Genomic DNA, 21,975 nt, shown 5'->3' with positions numbered 1-21,975 from the left:
AGAGTAACTCCCGTGAGATTTCCTGGGGGTCCTCTGGAACTTGGCTCTGGGTACCAGCACAGGCCCTTTATGGCCCTCTGACTTCTCAGCACCTCAGAGATGTATCAGATGAGTTCTCTTGACATCTGCCCCTCCTTAATTTGAGTTGATGGTCCTGACTTTTATTCAGGTTGTTGAGGGTTACAGGGAAAGTTCTCTAGGTGGGAATAACTTAGAGGGGTTGGAGTTGATGGGTTCGTTGTTTTAATTTGACATTATACTAATTGGTATACTGTTAACATAAGGCTTGAGTAAATTTTCTGGCTAGAAATATGAGAGACTGAATCACTTAGCTCCCGAAGAGCAGGGACATTTGCCCCTTCTGGCCAAATGAGGCTTTCAGGTGACGGAAAGCCTAGCGGAAGTGTCAGAGGATCCTCCTCGAGACCTGTAGGGGTCCCAAAGGAATGTCCCATCTCATAAGGTAATTAACGATTGGTTCACCCAAGGACGCACACATAAAGATTGATCATCCAGTGCTCCCAGCCCTCTCAGTGGTCTTAGACCTCACTGAGAGAATCCAAGACACATCAGAGGGTGTATTGCAGCCTTTTGAAAATAACTCTCACAAGCAGCACCCTCTTGATCCACCACACTTAATATCCTTAGATCTTATTCAAGCCTTATTCTAAAAAGAAAACTGAAACCAAAAGGAATGGGGAACCATGCTTCAAAAGCTAAACAGTCCCTGGAAAAACAACCACCACCCACAGAAAACTCTGGCAGGCTATATGTAGAATACATATGGAGCGTACACTTGCAAGTGCTTACTAATGGGAATATTTAAGGATAACCTGAGTCTCAGATCCCAAATGCGGTTCTTTGGACTGGATTAGTTTTTTTGTTTTTTTTGTTTTTGTTTTTTTTTTGTTAAAGATTTTGTTCATTCACTTGAGACACAGAGATACAGAGACAGAGAGCATGAGCTGGTGGGGATGCAGAGGGAGAGGGAGAAGCAGGCTCCCTGCTGAGCCAGGAGCCCAATGTGGGGCTTGATCCCAGGACCCTGGGATCATGACCGGAGCCGAAGGCAGACGCTCAACCATCTGAGCCACCCAGGCGCCCCTGGATTAGTTTTCTTGTGTACACAGAGAAAGCCAGCTGTAAGACTAAGCAGCCAGAAACTAGGAAGCTGTTTGATTTAATCAGTGAAGCTCCTGGCTTTTGGGGAGGAACGAACTCTCAAGAAGGTACTCTGGGCTTCACTTGGCTTCTTTGTTGCTATCTGTGGACAAAACTGACCATGTTCTAGCTGGCAATGGAAAATAACTATTTAATGGATCCATAAATTATAATGCTATTTTGTAATTAGATTTGCTTTAATAAAAGGAAGATATCAGAAAGTGGGTCTTTCATATCCTCTCCACAAATATTACTGAAACAGAGGTTAAATTTTGTTTGCATCTCATTTGTGTATATGTATCCATATGTGTTACAAATGAGATATTTTCTCTACCTCCAGATGGTATTGCTAAAATTAATTTGTAAAGGAGCTCTATTTAATTAAGTTTAAAGGCAAGAGCTTATAGAAATTGGGCATTCTAAAATTCAAGGATAAAAATAACTCAAATGTTTCTCAGGTTCACATGATCTGGGATAAAATTCCTTACATTCAGGCTTTTATGTTACTTGAAAACAAGGATGCCTCACAGGAAGGAACCCAATTGATGATCCAAAGAGATAAGAATAGACAAAAATTTAAGACACCTGACCCCCTTCCCAACAGTGAAAATAATGAGGAAATGGGGAAGGAAGACAGGCAGCCACTGGAAATCCTACAACCACCTGGCCAGACACAAACAGAAGAACCACTGCCCAACCCACTGGCTGCTGCCCCCCTCCTCCGGGGCACTGAAAAGCAACCCGGGAAGAAGCCTGTTTCGCAGGAGGGAGAGACAGGAGATGGAGATAAAGGAAAGTTAGTCCAAACTCGGAATCTGCCCCTGGGCTTTAACGCAAGCCATATCAAAACACCAGCAGCATTTTTCACAGAACTAGAATAAAGAATCCTAAAATTTGTATGGTACCACAAAAGACCCTGAATAGCCCAAGCAATCTTGAAAAAGAAAAGCAAAGCTGGAGGCATCAGGATTCAGACTTCAAGTTATATTACAAAGCTGTGGTAATCAAACAGTATGATACTGGCACAAAATTAAGACACATAGGTCAACAGAACAGAATAGAAAACCCAGAAATGAAAGCACAACTCTATGGTTAACTAATCTGCAACAAAGCAGGAAAGAATATCCAATGGCAAAAAGACACTCTCTTCAACAAATGGTGTTGGGTAAACTGAATAGCAATGTGCAAAAGAATGAAACTGGACCACTTACTTACACCAGACACAAAAATAAATTCAAAATGGATGAAAGACCTAAATTCAAGACCCGAAACCATATAAATCCTAGAGGAGAACACAGACAGTAACCTCTTTGACATTGGCCATAGCAACATTTTTCTAAGATATGTCTCCTGAGGCAAGGGAAACACAAGCAAAAATAAACTATTGGGGCTACATCAAAATAAAAAGCTTCTGCAGAGCAAAGGAAATAATCAACAAACCTAAAGGCAACCCTACAATGCGTGAAGATATTTGCAAATGACATATCTAATAAAGGGTTGGTATCCAAAATATATAAAGAACTGATACAACTCAACACCCAAAAAACAAATAGTGCAATTTCAAAATAGGCAAAAGACAGGAACAGACATTTCTCCAAAGAAGACATACAGATGGCCAACAGACACATGAAAGGATGTTCATCATCACTTACCATCAGGGAGATGTAAATCACCTCACACCTGTTAGAATGGTCAAACTCAACAACAGAAGAAACAACAGGTTTTGGCAAGGAAATGGAGAAAAAGGAACCCTTGGGCACTGTTGAAAGAAATGCAAACTGATGCAGCCACCCTGGAAGACAGTATGCAGGTTCCTCAAAAAGTTAAAAATAGAACTACCCTATGATCCAGTAATTGCACTACTGGGTATTTACTCAAAGAATACAAAAACACTAATTCAAAGGGATACATGCACCCCTATGTTTATAGCAGCATTATTTACAATTGCCAAGATATGGAAGCAGCCCTAGTATCCATCAACTGATGAATGGATAAAGAAGAAGTGGTATATGTATACAATGAAATATTCTTCAGTAATAAAAAATGAAATCTTGTCATTTGCAATGACATGGAGCTAGAGAGTACTTTGTGAAGCAAAATAAGTCAGTCAGAGAAAGACAAATACCATATGATTTCACTCATATATGGAATTTAAAAAACAAAACAAAGGAGCAAAGGGAAAAAATGAGAGAGAGAAATCAAGAAATAGACTCTTGGGCGCCTGGGTGGCTCAGTCCGTTAAGTGTCCAACTCTTGGTTTCGGCTCAGGTCCTGATCTCATGGCTGGTGAGACTAAGCACCCCCCTACCTCAGCATCAGGCTCAGTGCTCAGCGGGAGTCTGCTTGGATATCTTCTCCCTCCACCCCTTCCCCGGCTTGTACTCATGCTCTCTCTTGCTCTCTCTCTCAAATAAATAGATAAATCTTTTTTTTTTTTTTTTTTAAGAAACAGACTCTTGGGGCGTCTGGCTGGCTCAGTCAGCGGAGTGTGCAAACTCTTGATCTCAGGCTTGTGAGTTTAAGCCCTACGTTGGGTATAAAGATTACTTAAAAATAAAATCTTAGTTATAGAGAACAAACTAATGGCTACCAAAGGGAAAAAGGCTGGGGGGAGGGGTTAAATAAGTGATCGGGATTAAAGAGTGTACTTGTAATGAGCACCAGGCGGTTGTATGGAAGTGTTGAATCACTATATTGTACACCTGAAACTAATATAACACTGTAAGTTAACTAACTGGAATTGAAATAAAAACTTACAATGAAAAAAAAAAGTACACTGGTATAAAATGAAAATGTGTTTTTTCTCTCTGTTAAAAAAGACAAGGTTTCCTTGGATTGTTGGTCTGCTCTTGATAAGAAATTACAAAGTTTTTTTTCTTTATCTGCCCAGTAAAACAAAGTTTCTGTATTTGTTTTTATCAGGTCTTTAATTACTTAAGAATACTAAAATATGTCAATATTAAAGGAGCTGAGGTTTGCTAAGAACTAGATAATCTCTTATTGCCACTTTAAACAGATTGCTAAATTTTAAGTTTTGCAATGATCTCTAATCCTATTTAGGCATGTGCTTTAAAATGTTTTTCATATTCTTAACAAACTTCCCAAAACTTTAAATTCTAAATAAAAGTTTGTTGACTAATTAGGCTTGTTTATTTGGTATGTTAGGTTACATGGGAAACACTGTCAAACAAATATGATAAACCTTCTTAGATTGTATTATGTGGGTAAATGCTACATAACTATTCCAGAAATTATATAAAATTCCTAAAGTTTTAATATGCCCCAGTATAATGCCATCACTTAAAATTCTAATTATTGAAATGTTAAAATGTTGTGTATCACAGAAATAACCAGATTTCCTTGTCAACCGCGTTATAATGAACTCTCATCATATCTTTAACCATGTCCATTTTTGAGTCTTTTGTCATTTACAGTTATTATTCTGACGCTCTTGCAGAATGTGTTTCAACTTCAAGGAGATTCACAAAAAGGACTTTTGACAAATACAGGTTTCTGATACCCTTAAGATCACAAAACTCAACTAAGAATTTCCAGCACTAACAAAGAAACTGCACTCTAACAAAACTGAAATTAATTACATGGGACTAAGTGAATTAAGAAAAAATAATTACAGTTTTTATAACTCTGGTTTAAAACTGTTGGTTCTCTGCTCTTCCAAATTTAAGGAAACTTCTCTTAAGATATCTATGGCTTACAAAAATATGATAAAATATTCCTTTGTGAACATATTAAAACATTTTCTTTTCTCCCCACCTGAAAACTCCAGAATTTAGAAACTCTCAATGATTATTCTTGCTTTCACGGCAATTATTTATATAAGTTCAATTAGAATCTGTTCCCCTTGTTACAGGACACTATTGGAAACATTGGTTGTATTACCAAGACTTTGGTTGGAATGTCATATTTGAGAGAGACATTCATAGACTCAGATACGACCAGCTTTAAGGAAGTATGGTTGACTGAATGGAACCAATAAAGCCCCTTGGAGATGTTGGCCCGATACCTTGCTTACAGAGCTCCCAGCAGCCTTACCAGGTGAGTCAAGAATGTCACTTCCTGGCAGATGCAGGAAACCTCAGGATATTTGGAGGACCTCAAGAAGAGAGGAACTCACTGACATCTATAGATATTGCAGTAGTATCTGATGGCAAATTTTAAGTATTAAAGTGCAATCTGAAATTCCTTATAAAAGTTCCCAAAAAGCAGATTTTAAAAGACCCTATATGTTTAATTACTATTCTTGCTGTACTTATGTAAATAATTAGGCCAAGTTTGTTAAAACTGGACTTATTTTACAAACAAATTAATCTTAATTTGGCTATCTTTGACAGGAATGAAGGTCACTTTTGAGAGAAAGATTATAATTTAACAACACACCTTTGTGGATATTAGATTTAGTTCTGATTAATTATCTTTGAGTGTGTGTTGTTTGCCTATAAAACTGGGTTGGATCCTGAATTCTTCTGATTTCCTGCAATATCTGGCTATGACTCTCCAAATCAAGGTTTCTAATCTTCTCCCATTCTCTTATCTTGAAATCATTAAGAATGAAAACTGCCCTTTTTCCTAAAGCCCTACAAAATGAGGCTGGACAACTTGAGATAAACTTTAGAGAAACTGCTGTATTTATATAGTATAATATATACACCATAATATATATAGACCGTCTTAGTGCCTATCACTCAGAAGGATCACCAGAGAGAGACATGCTAACAACAAAGCAGAAAAATCCATCAGATTGCTGCTGCCTGCTCCCCTTCCACTTGAGCCTGACATCTAGAAACCTCACTGGCAGCCTTCAGAATTCAGATACTGGGTTTATAATTTGTTCCAACCATTAACCTGGTTTTTCTCTGGTTTCCATAGAAATGCCTCTTAGTAATTTCCCTGATTGCTTGCTGAACAAGGCAGAGTCTCTATGACAGCCAATACCCTTTGCCACACCTATATTAACTCCTCCTCGGAAATAAGAACCCATATAAATAAAATCAAACAGTGAACCACTTGGCCACAACAGGCTCTTGACCACCACACTCTTTTCAAGGTGGGCTGGGGACTGGTTTAGTGATATTCTCTTGGATAACCATTGGTATCAGATCAATTTTAGAGGGAATGAAAAATTGGGTTTAACTATACTGTTACTATTGCTTGGAATATACTTCAGGGTAAAGTTAATGATGTTATATAGTGCCAAACTATGTAGGAAAATATCCAAGCTCTCAGATGAGCAACTACCTCTGATACGCCCTCCATTAAAACAAGGGACCAAAATACATCCTACATCATGTCAAATCCTTTTATTCCAAAGCCCCACTGTGCCCTAAATCAGTCTGAAGCAGTTACAGAAGACAGACCTCTGCCCATGCTCCAGAAAAATGAAATAAAACGTTGACAATGGGGAATTATAGCAGAGAAAAACTTAGCCTGTCTGACTCCATGTTCCTTCTATTTCTCTTGCTGCTGTTACCTATAGGTTAAAACAAAACAACACAACAAAAAAACTTCTGCTTAATCCTGCACATAGGTATATTACAGCCAGGATTTACAAAAATTGCTCTTTATCGGAAACCTACTTCACCTGAGGTGATAAAAGTACCCAGACAGTTCATCATCCCAATCCAAGGTTAACTTAAAGCATCAGCCCTCTTGTAGAAATGCACTTAAAAAGCCCTCTTGTAGAAATGCACTTAAAAAGCCCAAAGTAACTCCAGTAACATTTAATGCAGAAATGCACTTAAAAAGCCCTCTTGTAGAAATGCACTTAAAAAGCCCTCTTGTAGAAATGCACTTAAAAAGCCCAAAGTAACTCCAGTAACATACTTAGTGCCCAGATCTTGGTTTCTCAAAAAAAGGAGCCAGAGTGTCTTGGAGAAATGGGTGATTCCAGGGTTGGGACATGGAAAATATAAAACGAGCCTGGAGCATTCTGTGGTACCAGAATGTAAGGATAAAGCTTTAGAGTGGGGGGCAAGGGGGCAAGTGGTATGTTAAAAGGGCACAGAGGCCAACCTAAAGAAAGTTCTAGTGGCCAAAGCTGGAACAGTTTGAGCAGCAAGTTAAATAAAAACCCATAAAATAACAAATATCCATGAATCTATACTGATACAAATAGTTGAATAAATAAATGGAGAAGAAGAATTCTAGTCAGTAAACATAGAAGAAATGAGAAAAAAAAATGTTTAATCAGAACAATATAGTACAGGGGTACCTGGATGGCTCAGTCGGTTAAGTGTCCGACTCTTGGTTTCAGCTCGGGTTGTCATGTCTCAGTTGTGGGATCGAGCCCCATGTCGGGCTTCACGCTCAGTGCAGAGTCTGTTTCACATGGTCTCTCTCCTCTCCCTCTGCCCCTCCCCGCTCGTGCTCTCTCTCTCAAATAAATAAAATCTTTTAAATAAATCAGTAAGAACAATATAGTACAATGTACATCAAGTTCTACCAATGGATGATAAAATTAGTGAATTAAAGTTTATGGAGAAACAGGATATTTGCACAGCCCAAGTTGTTCTTCCAAGCTATCTACTAATTACAAAGCGAAAAATAACTTTCCACTGGGGACCAGGCAAATAGCACCTTAATCAAGGTTTACATCAGCAAAAAGACGTCATGTGTCCCGGACGTGATGCACTGAGATTCCTTCTGGTATTTTTTCCCAAAATGCATAACTTCAATCTAATCATGAGAAAACCTCAAGTACTAATTGAGGAACAGTCTACAAAATAACTGACCAGTACTCTTCACAAGTTCCTAGACTGGATCCTGAACAGAAAAAGGACAGTGAAAAGCCAGTGAAATCCAAATAAGTCTATAGCACTGATAACAGTATTATAATATCGCACCAAGGTGAATCTATTAGTTTTGACAATTTTACTACAATTAATACAAGATGTTATGGGAACTCTCTGTACTCTATTTTTCTGCAACTTTTCAGTTAGCCTACAAATTACTTCAAAACAGCAAATTAAAATCAATAATGAAAGAACCCCAACATTTTTTCAATATTTATAATGAAAGCATAATGTCAGACTTAAAATGCCACCTTTGGGGCACCTGGGTGGCTCAGTCGGTTAAGTGTCTGGCTCTTGGTTTCAGCTCAGGGCATGATCTCAGGGTCTTGAGATTGAGACCCGCGTCAGTTCTCTACACTCAGCAAAGAGTCAGCTTGGGATTCTCTCTCCCTCTCCCTCTGTTTCTCCCGCTTGTGCTCTCTTGTTCTCTCTCTCTCTCTCTCAAATAAATAAATCTTTAAAAAGAAAATGCCATCTGTGCTCTTGAAAACTTCATCAAGAGCTATACAAACCCAGTCACCACTATATGCATTCTGAAAACCATTGTTTTATAAAGAATAACACAACAATAACATCTTTTTCTTCTTACCCTGGCATATTTATGATTAGCTGAAATTCAAATGATATGAGAGTTGTGAGATCCTCCTAAAAGCCAAGCTTTCCGGGCTAACTCTATTACACTGAGAAGGAAGGAAGAGCAGGAAGCTTACCTTTTGTAAACTGTTCTCCAGAGGTGATTTGCCCCTCTTCCTTATGATGAGGGAGCAGAAGGCAAGCTGAGGACAAAGCACAAGCAGACACCCTGCAACCACCCCCCCCCCCCACCGTACACTCCCAGGCGGGATATGTGTGACATTCTTCCAGGAGGCTCCCAACTATTTTATGCCTTGCTAGAGGGAAAAACAACCTTAACTTGACAATGGCAAGGCCTCTAGGATCTTGCAGGTCCTCTTCAGCATATGAAAGTTCTTTTGAAAACCTCCCTTTTCCTTACCTCCCCCAACCCCATAGTACAAAATCAATTGTACCTCCCAACCCCAGTGCAGCTCTGTCTGCCCCCAGGGTCCTGTCCCCGTGCTTTCATAAAACCACCATTTTGGACCAAAGACATCTCAGGAATTCTTTCTTGGTCGTCGGCTCCGAACCTCACCCCAGCAAACCTCACCTATATTTCAAAACCATATCACTTTTATAGGTGGAAATAGTGAAGGGAGAAAAACATAGCAATTTGCTTTTTGTTGAAAAATTCAAAACACTTCAATTTGCCTCTGGGTTGGGATGGCATTCTCGGAGGTTAGATGGAACACATCTCCCTGAGGGGTGGGGAGATATGTATCTACCTATAAGTCAGAACACAAGGAGTCGTCTGTAGCTCCAGGGAACAGACTTCCAATTTTATTCTTCCAGATAACTCGAAGAACTTAATACCAGTGAAATGACAACTACCTAATGCTACCTGACCCCAAGTTCTAATTTCCAGCCAGCTCCTGTCTAAAGAGTAGTAAGATTTTTTCAGTTGCAAACCCAAAGAGATTGGGCTAGTGACCAGTAAAGTGCAAGAAACCTCATTCAATGTGGTTTCAGACCTTGCCAAGATTTTATTCCACCCTTCTGTCAAAAACAAAACTTCATTGGAATCATGATGAGAACAGCATTTTTGCTTTAGTCACACCCACCCACGTGGGTTTTTAAACAACCAGTACACTGCTAACTTTCAATGTTATGATTCTCTGAATGAATATCTATCTCTATGAATAAGCTAATGGTATGGCTCAAAAATTAGATATCCACTTTCTAACAGTCTCCCCGCGAAGAAGAATACCTGCTTCAAAAAACGGTGGTGGTGGGGGGTGGCTATAATGAGAAGGGGGAGTAACTGCTAGTAGACTTTGAGGGGAGAGGATGATGAAATGTGACGGTTCTACAAACTGCACTTTAAGTAGGTGAACCATAGGATATGTGAGCTGTCTCGTAAAGCTGTTGGGCGGGGGTGTAAAATGAAGCCCAACCATCAAGATACTTTATCATCACTGGTTCGTGAACTGGGAACTGATATTTTAAAGGATAAACTTTAGCTTCCTGTAGGTAGACCCATATATCCTATTCCTACAGAGATGATGGTCATTCAGGTTCTTTAATTTTCACTAAAAATCTCAACCCTAACCTATTACCCCAGTAAGCAACACAGATTAAGCCTTCCCTCTTGATACAACCTTTAACTGCTGCCAAACTTCTATCAAAAATTCCTGACAGAGAAATATAGGGTATTTAAATAACACGAGATCCAACCACCCATCTAAAAAATCTAGATTTATCCCCGGATATACCCCAAACCATCAAACAGTAGCATGTGTGACCACAGTGTCTCAGCATCCAACAAGGGTTTCTCATAACCCTTAGGATAAGGAAAATTGCAACTACAGCGAACAGTCCTAGAAAATGCACTACTACAGGTACTACATGGATGGGCACATGGGATTTATAGTCTCCTCTGCATCTTTTGTAAATGCCAGGAAAAGCTTTTCTATGGAGCTGGTATGTTTCCCCCTTTATCCTCACTGAATTGTGTGACTAATCATCCCTTTATATTACGGCTTCCAGAATGCAACTTTAATTTGCACAGCATCTGTCCAAGTCCATTTTAATGCGCTTCCCTTTACGCGTGCTTGTATTTTATTTTCCACTTGGAATACTTATGCTCACCTCAAATGTTTCATGGATGCTTAATAAAAATAAATGCAAAAATAGATTTTGGCTGTAAGTGTATTTTAACAGCTTCTTAACACAAAAGAATGTGTTTCCTAAGGGAGTTCTTGCTGAATGCTCAGAGAACTCAGGGAGTTCTTGCTGAATGCTCTTGCTGGAACAAAGATAACTGATACACATTTGTTTCTATAAACCTATTTTTTTCTAAAAATGGAATGAGATTTTATATTTCCACTATTAAGCAAGAAAATAGAACTGGGCAACATTACAGTTATATTTGTAACTGTAAATTTACAATCTAATTTTTTTGGTCTTGTATTTTTCTGTATTGTTCTAACTTCCTCAGTACTATTTTTTTTTAAGATTTTATTTATTTATTTAAGAGAGAGAGAGCATGAGTGGGGGGCAGGGGGAGAGAGAGAAGCAGGCTCTCCACTGAGCAGGACACTGGGATCATGACCTGAGCCACAGGCAGATGCTTAACCAACTGAATCATCCAGGTGCCCTGCTTTAGTACTATTTTTAATAATAACTGTAATAAGCTGGTTAAATTTTTGAAGTCAATCATTAAAAACCAACTATCCACAAAAAAAATTACAAAAGGGAGATCAGTAACTTTTTAGCAAGCCATCCAGAGTTGTGGACAAAAATTTATGTCCTGGAGCTAAGAAAAAAGACATAAAATATATTGGTTAATCCCTTTAAAAGTACTAATATTAACAAATTTCTCTCCTACCTTGTAGTGACTCCCGTGCTCAGTAAGTTTTTATCCATCTACTATCTATCAACTCTTATTTCATACGTTTGGAGAAAGGCAGAAGTTTTACCAACTGGTTCTTAACACACACCACCAGACAAAATCAGTTTGCACCAGGGCATTGATTTCTGGAAAACCAAACTGAATTCTCAATTTGGATTTTACACTCCAATGAAATTGGGAAGGACTAACTAAAACCTAGTCGTCTCAACTGAGGTTTTCTATTTTCTGCCAAACGTCCATGCAATACCCACCAATCTTTCAAGCCACACAACATCCCAAATGGTTTTCACCATTTACTCACTCAGCTTAACAGAGGTTCAGTTCAACCGAGGTCTTTGATCTCAGAGTCCGTGTGCTCAGAGGCAGAGCACTAACAATCGTTTATGCAGACGCCGAGCTGAGTCAGCCAAACCTTCCAAACATACCCTAAGGAAGCAGCTCCTAACAATGGCATCAAGCATCTGTACTGTGCTTTCTAAATCGTGAAGAGCTTTTCCAAAATCTCCCTGGCTCCTTTCCAGGCTGCTTCCTTCCTGCGACTCCCAATCTCTGCGGGACGGTCCGGGACTCCCTCTTGCATCCTGCGCGCTCTGGACTCGATCTCTAACTACGCAGGACTCAGGACACAGCCGGCGCGCGCAGCAGACCCCCATCCCCCAGCCCGTGGGGCGACCTTCCTAGATCGAAGCGCTCGGCTCCGACACCACCCACGGTGTCCGCGCGCTCCCGGCGGGCCGGCACTCACACACGCCCCTAGTGGGCTGGGAAGGCGCCCGCCCGGGGGCACGGTGACGGTCAGGAGCGGCGGGCCGCTGGCCAGGTCGGCCAGAGGGCGAGGAGGCGAGTGCAGGCAGCGCCGCCGCGGGCTTCGCCTCCCTATCCACCGGCTGCAGGCCGGTAGAGCGCAGGGCGGCGGCTCCCTCGGGGTCGGAGCCCGGAGGCGGATGATAGGAGCAGTGCCGCCTGTCTGGCCGCGCTAAAGCACCCTGAGCCGGGGAGGAGCGCGTGGATGGGTTGCTCGGAGACCCGGCGGGGCATTGGATCGACGGCCACCCTCTTGCGGGGCCCAAGTCACGGGGGTGACTCTCCCGGAGCGCGCATGGACAAACCCAAAACTACCGCCTCCGGGGTTTGTACGAAAGGAACAGCAGGACCCGGGCTGATCAATACCTGCTCTAGCCGAATGGATTTGGTCACTGTCTGTGTCCCGCGCCCCTATACTCCGGGGGACGCTGATCCCGAGGGTTTTTTTTTTTTTTCTTTTTTTTCTGTCACACACGGTGCCCACCCCGAGAGCAAGTAGGTCTCTTTTGAATGAGCTTCTGAGAAATTAGGTGCTTAAGCCCCAGGACAATAAATTCAGGAACTTAATCTAAGAGGCGGGGTGGGGGGGGGCAGTTGAATGACAATATTGCTATGAACGGTTTAATTGTATTGTGCACACTCTTGTAATAAATACTTCTCCGCAATACTGTTCGCGTAGAAAAGCTGGAAAGTGTGCATATTCAAGAAAAGGTTTGGTTATCAGGCTTCATGAGTGTGTATGGCTTTCCCACAATTTGCCTGCTGCATCTATTTTCTGGTTTGCCATTTACAAACAAAAATCAAGTTATTTAGGGGCACCTGGGTGGCTCAGTCAATTAAGTGTCTGTCTTCAGCTCAGGTCATGATCTCAGGGTCCTGGGATCGGGCCCCACGTCCTCGAGCTCCCTACTCAGCGGGAGCCTGCTTCTCCCTCTCCTGCCCGCTTGTGCTCTCTTTCGCTGTCTCTGTCACTATCTGTCTCTCTCAAATAAATAAAATCTTTTTTAAAAAATCAAGTTATTTAAAGCAACACTAGGAATTACTGTTAATTCTTAACCCGTTAGAGGAAATCTTTAGTCATGGGGCATCCCGCTGGTTTAGTTGGGAGAGTGTGTGACCCTTGACTTCAGGGTCGGGAGTTCAAGCCCTAGTTGGGTGTGGAGCCTACTTTAAAAGGGAGAAGTTTTAGCCAGGAAGCCTAAATAAGAAATTAATTATATCTAACTTTTTAGAATATTAAAAATACCATACTGTATACTTTTTTCTGTTTTTTAATTTAAATTCAATTAGCTCAAGGGAGCCAGATGTAGGGCTCCATCCCCAGACCCTGGGATCATGATCTGAGCCGAAGGCAGAAGCTTAGCCGACTGAGCCACCCAGGTGCCCCTTAAAGGATTTTAAAGTACATATCCATGATGCACCCAAACATTTGGGTGAAATTGGTTTTTTGGATTAATTTTGAGTTCATTTAAAGACCCATATACCAATATATTTGTCACTTTAAGCCAAGACTGAGAAAAATTTTTCAGAGATGGCTCTTAATAACTGCAAAATTTAAAAACACCCTCTAAAGAACAAAGCTTTACTGATGTCAGTAAAGACTTTTTAAATTGCCAGCAAATTCTAAAGGCAATTCCAAGAGGGACTTACAAAAATGGGGGGGAAATACACATAAAATTGATAAAAAGCACATTTAAAAAAAACCAGGATAATAAGTTGAATATAGTATTCTGCAATAGGTAAAACGTAAACAAACCAAAAACTTATGCATAGAAAATAGCTTGTAATACAAGAAAATGTTATTTTTCTGGGTTGTGACATTATGGTTCTTTTTTTCCTTCTATGTTAGTGTAATTTTCTAAATTTTTTTTAATGCAGATATACAACTTTTATATTGGAAAAAAGAATTTTGTTTAAAAGTGAATCAATAAGGGACGCCTGGGTGGCTCAGTCGGTTAAGCATCTGCCTTCGGCTCAAGTCATGGTCCCAGGGGTCCTGGAATGGAGTCCGACAAGGGGCTCCTTGCTGAGGGGGAGCCTGCTTCTCCCTCTGCCTGCCACTCCCCCTGCTATGTTCTCTCTCTCTCTCCTACAAATAAATAAATAAAACCTTTAAAAAAAAGCAAATCAATAAAATAGTGTTTTAGTCAGTAAAAGACACATGACAATACTTAAAGACAGAGCCTCACCTAAAATAGGGCTAAAAATCACTAGAACAAAAAACTTTCTACCTTGTTTCTAGTCTAATTTTTTAAACAGTTTGATTTTTTTCATATTGATAGATCAGTGTGTATGTTTGCTAAAGTTACATTAATTCCTAATCTCACTCTAATACTCGCTAAAGCTGATCATTGCTATCAAATTCTGTTTGATAAATTCAGATTAAAGCCAGCCTTTCATGAATGTATTGTATTATTAAGGAAATGAGTCATTTTAGCTTATAAATTAGCATTTTATTTAGGGCTAATTATCTTAAATGCCCTGTCTTCTCTTTTAGTGTTTGGGTGTTTTAGGTCACAGAATAGAGGGAAGGAGGAACCTAAAGATGACCTTCCTGATTTACAGATGAGTCACCAGTTCCAAAGGAGACCAGTTGCACAAGGTCGAAAGTTGGGAGGATAAATGGGGGCGCTCACAGCTTCTGAGACTGCTGCTCTCTGCCCTCCACCTCATAACCTCTTTCATATTGCCAGAAAAGAGCAACTGCCCAGTATTTGCAAAGCCCAGTATTAGGATTCCCGCTGAATGTGTTCTCATTCTGGTACTTTTTCTTTCTCCCATTTAACTAAACTTTTTTTCTCTCCCTTGTTGTAATATCAAGCAAGATGAAAATAAAAATGACTTGTAACCCAGCAACCACATACTATCTGCTTTTAGTCTTTTTCTGTGCATATGTATTTTTTTAAAAAAACAAAAATGGGCTTATATGCAATAAGTACAGGGACAAAAGTCATCATCGCTGGAGTCAGATAGCCTGCATCGTATCCTGGGTCTCACAACCCTGGAGATTTGCACTTGTGCTAATTACTTGGTCTTTAGGTGGTTATTGGTAATTGGGAAAAAATCTCTCGGGAGAGTTAGAAAGATTGATTGAGATAATGTGTATAAAACCCTGAACAGAATTATTAACACTGGTTAGCACTCAATAGATGACAACTATTATTATTTTGTAAACTGCTACATTGTAAACTGCAAACATGGTTCCCTGTCATTGGGTATCTTTCTACAACTTTAAAATGAATAGCTGCGGGGCACCTGGGTGGCTCAGATGGTTAAGCGTCTGCCTTCGGCTCAGGTCATGATCCCAGGGTCCTGGGATCGAGTTCCACATCAGGCTCCCTGATCCTTGGGAGCCTGCTTCTCCCTCTGCCTCTCTCTCTCTCTCTCTGTCTCTCATGAATAAATAAATAAAATCTTTAAAAAAAATAAAAATAAAAAAATAAAATGAATAGTTGCATGGTATTCAATGGTTTGTTATATACCATAATTAATTTAACTAGTCTTCCTATTATTCACAAAACATCCCTGTAGCTATGTCATCACACACATCCAGATAAATTCCAGAAGGGGCACTGCTTAGGCAAAAGGTATTGCTCATTTAAAAACTTTTAATACAGGGGCCCCTGGGTGGCTCAGTCAGTTAAGCATCTGCCTTCAGCTCAGGTCATGATCTCAGGGTCTGTGATCAAGCCCCACACAGCCCCCTGCTCAGCGGGAAGCCTGCTTCTCCCTCTCCCTCTGCTGTACCCCCTGCTTGTTCGCTCTCTCTCTGTCAAATAAATCAATAAAATCTTAAAAAAAAAATTTAATACAAAAAAACAAACAACTGTTAATACATATAGCCAGATTTCCCACAAAATAATCCATGCCAAATTCACAGTCTCCTAACAATTTAAAAGGTCGCTTGCTCATCTGAGCTCTCACAAATACTGGATAGAATAATAATTTTAATCTCTTTGAATCTGATAACAAATGGCAGTATTTCAATGTACATCTCTTGACTTAGTGAGAGTAAACTTTTTTAATGTTTAATGATCATTTGTGGTTTATTCATAAATTTCCTAGGTAAGGCCTTTTCCCATTTCTCTCTATTGATTTCTTAAGTTGCAGAACAAGGACACAGGAGACTGGATCTCTGATGAACATTGATCTGGTGGGCTCTCTCCAAGCTAGTTGAAGTCACTGTCATATTTTACGAGCCTTGCAATCAAACCACAGAATTATCCAAAGTAGGATTTCTTTCCAATCCTAATTGAAAGCTTTGGGGCCATCTGGAGTCTACACCTATGAAACACACATTGAAGATCTTAAATGGGCACTGGCAGGGGTGAGGTGTCACCATGTTGTTTTGTAGGCAGTATGTATGGATATAAACAGACAAATAGGGAAGATGACTTCGGGTGAAGGGAGCAGACAGACTCATTCGTAAAATCAGTTAAACCTCACTTTTGGAAAACTCCAAAAATAATGGGAAGTTTTTCTTTTTTCTGGGGTGGAGGGTGGTAGTAATTTGCCTTTTCAACAATCACACCAGTGAGGGACTTGCCCGTATGGTCTTCGCCAGGGTATTAGTGCTTGGTGGAACGTCAGCAACAGACACAGGCAAAGGGTACAAATTCATTTAATGCTGATAAACGGAATGGCTTATTATAAGAATGGCAACCAAAGCAAAATCAAAAACAGTATTCTCATTAAAGGAACAAACTTCCTGGGCCTGTAACTCCATGAATCAGTTGCTCTACTCTCAAAGCTCCCTTCATCTTTCTCATAGGAGTTTTAATACCTTCCTAGCCTTTCCCAGCTGCCCCAAGCTCTCAGTCTATTCACCAGCCTAGCCACCAAGTGCAAGGAGCTGGTAAGGACTCAGTACCTTCCTTAGTGCTTACTCCAAGTGGTAAACTTCTCAGGGTCAATTTTCCCCTCGCAAGTCCAGGTTTCAGACAGGGCTTATTATGGACCTGGGGGCATTTGGGTTATGTATATAACATCTGTAATGGGTCCAGGTATATTTATTTTCACTACTCCCAAATAAAAACCAATAAAAAAGCAAATAAAAAACAGTGCAAGAGGCTGTAGGCACTGTGTTTCCCCATGGCTCTTTTCAGAGATACCAGAGACCTTTGATGAACTCCACGAGAGAAAGGTCAGTCTACAAAGGGCTTGAACACTGATGAGTAAGTGAAGAAGTGGAAACAGGTGTAGATAACTCTTATCAAAGGTTTCACTTCGCTGCCAGGAACAAGAAGGTAAGAGATAGGAGTATCTCTTAAAATCATCTTGGGGTTCAAAGAATATATTTCTTATTTGGTTAAGTTAGGCAGGCTGGAATATGTGTGCATGCCAAGAGGACAAGTCATAAAGAAAAAAAGGTGGTTACCTGGTATAATAAGGACCCTTAAGAAGGGAATGGAAATGGAATCCAGAGGAATTAGCATTAGAAAAGGAAACTTTTTTTTTAATTATGGCAGAAGGGAAGGGAGTGAGGATGAGTCCTCATGCAGATAAATGTTTTAATTAGGGAAAGAAAGAAAATTGAAAGAAATGTACATTCTCTCTGAAGTTGGAGGATCTGCTGAAGGTATTGTGTGAAAGCAAGGACAGGGATTTGAGAAAATGCTAAACCCTGGAATAGACCTGTATTAGTTTCCTATGGCTGCCATAACAAATTCCCACAAACTTAACGGCTTAAGACAACAAGAATGTATTAGTCTATATTTCCATAGGTCAAAAGTCCAAACTGGGCCTGACTGGGCTAAAATCAAAGATGTCATCAGGTCTACATTCCTTTCTGGAACTTTTTCCAGGTTCTAGGGGCCACCCGCATCCCTTGGCTCATGATCCCGTTCCTCTAGCTTCCAAGCCAACAGCAGAGCATCACTCTGACCCTGCTTCTGTTATCGTATCTCTTTGTTCTGCTTCCCTCTTCTACTTTGAAGGACTCTTGTGATCACATTAGACACAGTAGATAAGCCCTGATAATCTTTCTATTTTAAAGTCATTTGATTAGCAACCTTAATTTCATTGGCAACCTTAATTCTCCTTTGACAGGCAAACTAACACATTTACCTTCTAGCTATTACGACATGGCATCTTTGGGAGGCCATTATTCTGCCTACCACAAGGCCCTAAGGAAACAAAGAGGATGCTAATACCTGATGTGGAAATGTTGGGGTTCAGAGCCAAAGGCCAAGAAAAAATTCTTGAGATGTCTTGGGTGCAAAAAGGTATTTTTATTAAGGCATGGGGACAGGACCCGTGGACAGAAAGGACTGCCCAGGGATTGCGAGGAACAACTGATTATATATCATGGAATTAGGGGAGGTAAAGCCAAAGGAAGTTTCCAAAAGGATTTTCATACACTAAAGAAGACTCACAGAATCCTGAAGGCCTAGCTATTGTCAAGCTAAGGTTGTTTTTCCCTCTAGCAAGGCATTCACATGGCAGTTCCTGGAGGACCGTTGTACTCTGCCTGCCTCAAGTATTTGTCAATGGGCTGCCGGTTATAAGAAAATTTAATTTTATCTACATTTCTTTTTGCCTTTGTTCCCCACATCACCACCCAGCCCCACCGAGTTGGTTTGAATATTATATTAAACTGAAGACATTTGAGATATAACTGATGCTGAAAGAAGCCTTCTTGGAGCTTCCCTTATCTGACTAAAGGCAAAGCCTTCAGAGAGTAAAACAGCCATAAATCCCTTCTCAGGGAAGCTTCGCTGCCAGGAAAAAGACCCACCACTCACACCCGGATAAGAAATTGCATAAACAAGCTTTATCACAAACTGTCATACTTTAATTTATTTCTCTAAAAGCCCATTTGTCTTTCCTAAAAGTGGGCATGGAAGTCCTCTCTCCTACCCCCCTTTGCCCCTATCAAGTTGGTATATAAACCCCATAAACCTTATCTTTTCTACTTTAATCTGTTGTCAGTTAACTTTCAGCTCCTCCCGACCCCACGGGATCTGAATTGGTGGAGGGAAAATTTGTCCTCCCCATAGTAATAAGGGACCTAGAGAGACTGCACGGCAACACCAAGGACCTGTGAGACTGAATTCTATAAATGTAGCAGCATCAAAGCCACAAGTGAGTTCACAAAGAATTCCCATTCACAAAGAATTCCCATTTATAAATACAGAGAAGGTTAGAAGGTTGAATAAATTCGAGAATGTGGTTTTGCTGGGTGGATAAGGCATAGAAAAATGGAGCAAGGAGTTGAGTGTGCGAAATGATTCACCGTAAGGAAGTGAAGCCAGGAAGAGACAGGTTGAAAGGGGACCTATGGAGGGGAGGCTGAGGAGCTGAAACATGAGGGTGAGGTCACTGAACAGGAAATTGGCATTTAAGGCTGGCATTCCAGGTTTTGAAAAGGTCGCAGGGTTTAGACAGTAGGATTATGGAGGTGAAAGGGAGGTACATTTGTCTTCTACCAATTTAGCATCTTAAAACAACATTCATTTATTATCTCACAATTCTGGAGGTCAGGAATCTAGGGCGGCTAGGCCAGGCTCTGTTCTGTGTATCACGGGGCCAAATCAAAGTGTCAGCCAAATGGGCTCCTACCTGAAGGAAGGCTCTTCTCTGAAGAATCTGCTGCTAAGGTCGGATTACTGGCAGAATCCAATTCTTTGCAGCTTTAGGACTGAGGTCCCTGTTTCCTTGCCGTCATACATCTCCTCCAGGCTGCCCACATTCCTTCTTACGTGACTCCCTTCATCTTTAAAGTAGGTCCTTCTCAAACTTCAAATCGCTCAGACTTCTCCTTCTACCTTTTAAAGGGTTCATGTAATTAAATCAGGCACACCTTGATAATCTCACTATTTTAGACTCAACTGATTTGGGACTTTTTTTTTTTTTAAGATTTTTATTTATTTGACAGAGAGAGAGATAGCGAGAGAGGGAACACAAGCAGGGGGAGTGGGAGAGGGAGAAGCAGGCTTTCCGCTGAGCAGGGAATCCGATGCAGGGCTCCATCTCAGGACCCTGGGATCATGACCTGAGCCGAAGGCAGATGCTTATTGACTGAGCCACCCAGGCGCCCCAATTTGGGACTTTAATTACAACTTCAAAAGTCTTCAGAGTAGAACCTAGAATGATGTCTGGTTAAATAACCAGTAAATGAACTGGAATCTTGGGGTTTAGGGGAGAAAGGAATCTTTAAAATTCTGCCTACCCTCAAGGTGAAGTTGAGAAGATCAAAGAGCACAAAAGCTAGGGTGATAGGCTGATCATCTAAATAAACACAGATTTGGGGGCACCTGCTGGCTCATTTGGTGGAGCATGCAACTCTTGATCTCGGTGTTGTGAGTTTGAGCCCCATGTAGGGTGTAGAGATTACTTGAAAATAAAATCTTAAAAATAAATAAATAGGGGCGCCTGGGTGGCACAGTCAGTTAAACGTCCAACTCCTGGTTTCGGCTCAGGTCATGATCTCAGCGTCCTGAGATCGAGTCTTGCATCAGGCTCCACACTCAGTACGGAGTGTGCTTCAGATTCTCTCTCCCCCCTCTCTGCCCCACCTTGCTATGTGTGCTCTCTCTCTCTCAAATAAATACACAAATATTTTTTAAAATAAATAAATAAACACAGACTTTGCCAAGGTAGTGACCATCTTAGAGAGAAGGGAAATGCCCAAACCAGTTGTCAAAGTCTTAAAGTCATGGAGAAGAGAACAGAAGGAGGCATTAATACAGAGAAAGACTCTGTGTGTGTGTGTGTGTGTGTGTGTTGGGGGGGTGGAGGTGTTGAGAGCCCAGATGTGGAGCCAGACTACCTGGGTTCATATAATTTGCTTTATATAGCAGACAAGAGACCAAACAAGAAATAATTCATTTGGTTATAAAGTTCACAGAGGTAACCAAGCCCTAAAAATTAAGCAGCAAGGGAAAAAACAGGCATGATTAGGTACTGATAATGAACCTGCAGAATCAGAAGTGGTATAGAGGATGTAACATTTATCCCTTCAAAATAGGCTAAAAGGTTAAATGTTGAGAGTTCATGGGGCACCTGGGTGGCACAGTCAGTTGAGCAGTTAAACGTCTGACTCTTGATTTCGGCTAAGGTCATGATCTCGGGGTTATGGGATCGAGCCCCATGTGGGGCTCCATGCTCAGCACAGAGTCTGCTTGGGATTCTCTCTACCTCTCCCTCTGCCTCTCCTGCTCGTGCTGTCTCTCTCGCTCTCTTTCTCTAAAATCAATAAAAACTATAAAAACAATGTTGAAAGTGATGCAAATAAATTTCACAAATCCATAAAGTCTTTTGTTTAAGTAAGCTTTTTAATTGAAGTATAACACACATCCAGAGTAAGTATGGAAAATCTCAGTAAACAGCTTGATGTGTAGGTACAAAGTGAAAACACCTGTGTATCTGCCACCCAGATCAAATACATATGTATGTTATATGTCAGTTATATCTTCATAAAAACAAATTAAAAACAGATAAAACTCACGTACAGTGATGGAAGTCAAAAGAGTAGTTACCTTTGGAAGGGACAATGACTCATGTGGAGCATGGAGACTTGGGGTTATTGATACTAAACACACAAATGTGCATACATATATATGTATATATATATGTGTTTGATCTGGGCGGCAGATACACAGGTATATTCACTTTATAACTATACATTAAGCTGTTCACGTAGATGTTCTGTACTTATTCTGGATCTATGTAACACTCCAATTTAAAAAATTTACTTAGGGACGTCTGGGTGGCTCAGTTGGTTAAGCATCAGCC

At 40.6% G+C, this 21,975-nt stretch overlaps 2 protein-coding genes across 9 annotated transcripts in view; one reads left to right on the top strand and one right to left on the bottom strand.

Moving 5' to 3' along the window:
* The window catches only part of LOC102748592 (putative E3 ubiquitin-protein ligase HERC6), a 580,669-nt gene that overhangs the window by 375,486 nt on the left and 183,208 nt on the right, over positions 1-21,975 (top strand). The window lies entirely within an intron of this gene.
* ABCG2 (ATP binding cassette subfamily G member 2 (JR blood group)) overlaps positions 1-21,975 on the bottom strand; it is a 149,262-nt gene that overhangs the window by 44,659 nt on the left and 82,628 nt on the right. The window contains exon 1 of one of the 8 annotated variants that reach the window (XM_081812172.1): positions 11,738-12,167. The exons of 6 other annotated variants lie outside the window; for them this stretch is intronic. The gene's annotated coding sequence lies outside the window, so the exon portion shown is untranslated. Of the gene's footprint in view, positions 1-7,390; positions 8,386-11,737; positions 12,168-21,975 lie in introns of those variants that run through there. One more of the 8 variants, XM_081812169.1, reaches the window with a different exon arrangement.

This window comes from Leptonychotes weddellii, chromosome 2 (assembly GCF_054177405.1).
Source record: "Leptonychotes weddellii isolate Sample4059 chromosome 2, ASM5417740v2, whole genome shotgun sequence".
Taxonomy (NCBI): domain Eukaryota; kingdom Metazoa; phylum Chordata; class Mammalia; order Carnivora; family Phocidae; genus Leptonychotes; species Leptonychotes weddellii.
Note: the sequence above shows the minus strand (reverse complement) of the source record. Positions and strands in the feature narration are given on the sequence as shown.